This window comes from Marmota marmota, unplaced genomic scaffold, assembly GCF_001458135.2.
Source record: "Marmota marmota marmota unplaced genomic scaffold, marMar, whole genome shotgun sequence".
Lineage (NCBI taxonomy): Eukaryota > Metazoa > Chordata > Mammalia > Rodentia > Sciuridae > Marmota > Marmota marmota.
The window spans coordinates 9780609-9785501 of record NW_025999943.1 but is presented as its reverse complement, the minus strand read 5'-3'; positions in this window follow the sequence as shown (position 1 = coordinate 9785501).

Genomic DNA, 4893 nt, shown 5'->3' with positions numbered 1-4893 from the left:
TAAAGGCATTGTGTCCAACTACAATTAAAAATTTATTTTTTTAAAAAAGGATGCAAATAAAAATCAACAATCAGAACTTGAATCCACATGACATAGAATTAATTACAGGAAGTAGCCTAACAAAGACTTTTACAAACAGTATTTGGTATGCGTACTCAAAGAGGTAAGTGAAGAAATAACTTCTATCTAAAAACATGAAAATTTGAAAATAATAGACAAAAAAATGGAAAAAAGAACAGGTGTGGGCTGGGGTAGAGCACTTGCCTAGCAAGTGTGAGGCACTGAGTTCAATATTCAGCACCACATAAAAATAAATATATTGTGTCCACCTACAACTAAAAAATTTTTTTTTAAATTAAGAACAGGTGGATTTGAAAAATGACCATTTAGAAAACTCAAAAATAGGGTATAGCTCAGTGGTAGGGCCTAACATGTATGAGACTCTGGGACCTAAGGTTAATCCTCAGCACTGCCTGATCCTTATTCTCTGATCTTCCTCTTTTTTTTTTTTTTAATTAGGATTTTTAAATTTGTTCTTTTTAGATATAATGACAGTAGAATGTATTTTCACATATTATACATACATGGAGTATAACTTATTCTAATTATGATCCCAGTCTTGTGGGCTGATCTTTCTCTTAAGTAAATCAAAAGACCCTCACTTAAGATGTGCCCCTGATGGGCTGGGCACAGTGGTGCACACCAGTAATTTTAGTGACTCCAGAGGTTTAGGTGGAAGGATTTCAAATTGGAGGCCAGCCTCAGCAACTTAGTGAGCCCCTAAGCAACTTCATGAGATTCTATGGCAAGATAAAAAGTAAAAAGGGCTGGGGAATCATATCAATAGTAAAGTACTCTAGGGTTCAATCCCCAGTATAAAAACGATTTTTAAAATTCTAAAAGAGGTGCTGGGAGGAAAAGAACCCAGAGGAAAGGAACATTCTTATCCCAAAAGACACAGAAATGCTGAGAAGAATTGAAATATACAGGTCTTGTAAATTTCCTCCAGTTTATTCCATTAGATCATATCCTTTGCCTTCCAGTCACACCATTGCATGACTGTTCATGAAAACATATTGCTTTCCCTATTTCTTTGGGTTTTTGTTTCTGAAGGCTGTCACATAAAACATAATAGTAAGTAAATTTGTATGCTTTTTTCCTTGTTAATTTGTCTTACTATAGGTACCTTAATGAGGAAATTTGCAATGGGTGAGAAATCTTTTCTCCCCTACACTACCTACAATAAAAACATTCTTTGAGAACTTCAAAAGGACTGTGTCTTGCTTTAGGACCAAATGAGTACTAACTCATTTTTGGAAATGCTGTCAACTTGAAAGGCAAGCTGAGGTACACTGAGAATGAGAACAAAGAGTTTTTTTGAGCCAGTATGAAGATTATTACCCCAGGGAGGGCGGGGGGCAGGGGACAAATATCCACTTAGAATCAGTGCTTTCCCAAATGGCATCTTGGGGGCGTGGGAGGTAGTTGTTTTTGTTTTTGTTTTAATTTTTAAATTTTTTTTTTTTTGTGGTTGTAGATGGACAGAATGCCTTTATTTTATTTGTTTATTTTTATGTGGTGCTGAGGATTGAACCCAGTGCCTCACACATGCTAGGCAAGTGCTCTGCAACCAAGCTACAGTCCCAGCCCTGGGGGCTAGGTTTTTAAAGATTAAGAAAAAGGGAGATTATAGTAAAACTGGTTGTTAAAATTGCATTCATCAACAAAAAAAGCACAAGTCATTGATTGGTGATTGGTCATTTATATTATATATTCCAGGTAAGAACTGTGATAGGGCCTGGGGGCAGAGCTCAGTGGTATAGCACTTACCTGGTGTTCAAGACCCTGGATTCTATCCCTAGCACCTTTCGGGTGGGGGCCAATAAGGAAAAGGCTGTCACTGAGGATATTTGTTACCTTTATGCTTTAGGGAATCTGTAGAAACCTACATTGCTAGGTCAGAATGATCTAGGTGATTGCAGTCTCTTGCCTCTTGATTCCCCCAGACTAACTTTGTGTGTTTATGTGTGACATTTTAAAGTCTTTCTCAGTAGAAGTCTATATTCTTGGGAGGAGAAAGAGTGAGCAGGAGCAGGAGCAGTTTGGGGGCAGAATGAAGGCGAAAGAAGGGAGTTGGGAGCACTTTCAAAAAGCAGAGGCTTGGGGCTGGGGCTGTAGCTCAGTGGTAGAGTGCCTGCCTAGCACGTGTGGGGCACCGAGTTTGAGCCTCAGCACCACATAAAAACAAATAAACGTATAGTGTCCAGCTACAATTTTAAAAATATATTTTTTAAAAAAAGCAGAAGTTTCAGATCTTGCTTCCTCCTTTGTTTCACATTTTGCCAGCAGCTCTTGCCTGAGTTAGCTCAAGAGTCTACTGCCTGCTGCCCCCACCCACTGCACATGGACACTACCCCACTATCCATCTCCCCTCCATCCACAGTCTGCTCCACAAATTCATCCATCCCTTCATTTTCTCAACACCAAACATGTTCTGATCACTGCACTGGGGAACAGAGACAAAATCTTTCCTCTTAGGCAGCTTGTTTTTTGTTTGTTCTTGTTTTCTTTCCTGTTTTATGCTATAGTTGGAGTGAGCCTTTAGAAAATACAATCTACTTTATACACTTGGATGATTTTAATGATGTTTAACATGACTGCAAAAGGCTCTGCAGCTCTGCTGTCCCCTACCTCCAGCCTCTGCTGCACAACCTTCCTTCCAGAATTGCTCTAGGCTTGACCCCATGGTTTCCTTTCTTCTCCTTGAAACTCTCTGCATACACTTGCTCATGGATACTCTTCCATCTGTGCACTCTGCCTATAAAGTTTCCTCCCCTCCTAATCCCTTCTCAGACCTGGCTCTGTCAAGAAGTCCAGCCTGACACAGCTGATTCTAAGGGGGTAGGTCCAAATCCTGGTGGTAGACCAATCTCTCCTCTCCAGATCATGACTCTGCCAAATGTAAAACTAACATTCCCCACTACCTATTGTTTAAATAGCAGAAATACTGTATGCATTAGTAGAGATGGTTCCAGCTTATGATTTTTCTTTTTTAATCTTTTTATTTTTGAAATAATTTTAGATTTACCGAAGTTAGAAAAATAGTAGAGAGAATGCCTATAGTCTTCACCAAGCTTTCCCAAAAGCCATTTTATATAAGCATGATGATGTGCTTATCTAATCTAAGAAATAAACGAGGGTACAATATTAGCTAAACTACAGACTTTATTAGGATTTCATCAGTTTTCTCACCAATGTCTTTTTCTGTCCCAGGACCTCCCATTGTGTTTAGCCATCCGATCTTTTAGCCTCCTCCACTCTCTGGCTGTTGTTTCTGTCTTTCCTTGTTTTGTATGGAAAAACACTTTGGAAAAGTACTGATTAGAGGTACAGAAGGACAAATACTGCTTGTTCTTATTTATATGTGAAATCTAATATGATCAAACTCAGGGAAGCAGAGAGTAGAATGGTGGCTTCCTGGGATAGGAGGGGGAATGGCTGTCAGGGCCAGAGGGATAGGGAAGTATTAGTCAAAGGGTACAAAGTTTCAGTTAGACAAGAGGAATACATTTTATCCATCTATTGTACAGCATGATGATTATAGCAATAATAGTGTATTGTATGTTTCAAACTGCTAAGACAATAAATTTCAAATGCTCTTACCCCCAAAACAATAAGTATTTGAGGTGATAGATATGTTCATTAGTTCATTCTTTTATTTGTATGTCATATGTAACTATATTTTGTCAATTGGCAATAAAAAAAGATTTTAAAACCCCCTCAAAAGCCAAAGTTCCTTTAGTAAAAATACCTTCTTCCACTGTTACAAAGAAAGAACTATAACAGAGTATGAAACAATTCCTAGGGCAGGAGAAGGGGGTAATTTAAAGGCCCTGCACAGTGGCACTAGCCTGTAATCCCAGCAGCTCAGGAGGCTTAGACAGGAGTTCAAAGTCAGCCTCAGCAAAAGCAAGTTGCTAAGCAACTCAGTGAGGCCCTGACTTCTAAATAAAGTACAAAATAGGGCTGGGGATGTGGCTCAGTAGTGGTTGTGTGCCCCTGAGTTCAATCTCCTGTAACACCCACCCCCCCTAAAAAAAAAAAGTAATTTAAAAAGTACTCACTGGGGGCTGGGGGTTGTGGCTCAGTGGTGGAGCTCAGTGTGAGGCACTGAATTTAATCTTCAGCATTACAAAAAAATAAATAAAATAAAGGCATTGTGTCTATCTACAACTTAAAAAATTTAAAACAAAATGTACTGGTTGAGTATTTTGTAGACTGTCCCTCAGTTTGGATTTGTCTGATATTTTCTCATAACTACATTGGCTTATAAATTTGGGAGAAGAAAAATCACAGAGGTGATGTGCCTCTTTTATGATATTGTGACAGGTTGTACATCACGTGGACATGACTTTTTAATGGGTAATGTCAACCTTGATCACTGGGTTGAAGGTCCAGTGTCTGCCATGAAGTTACCATTTTTTCCTTACTCTGCATTTTTCATTAGAAAAAAAAAGTGATTAAGTCAAGCTCTACTCAAAAGCAGAGGAATTAAATTTCACCTCCTGGAGGGAGAAGACTGTGCAACCATTACATTAATTAATAAGCATTTAGGGAAGAAGCACTTTGAGACTATCAAAAATCCTGTTTCTATGTAAAATTTCACCCACTGCTTTTAGTATCCATCAGTGGACCCTGGTTGCACCACTGTCTTTTCCTTTTCCTTTCCTTTCCTTTCCCCTCCCTCCCTCCCTCCCTCCCTCCCTTCCTTCCTTCCTTCCTTCCTTCCTTCCTTCCTTCTTCCCAGAGAGTGAACTCAGGGGCACTCAACCACTGAGCCACACCCCCAGCCCTATTTTGTATTTTATTTAAAGACAGGATCTCATTGAGTTG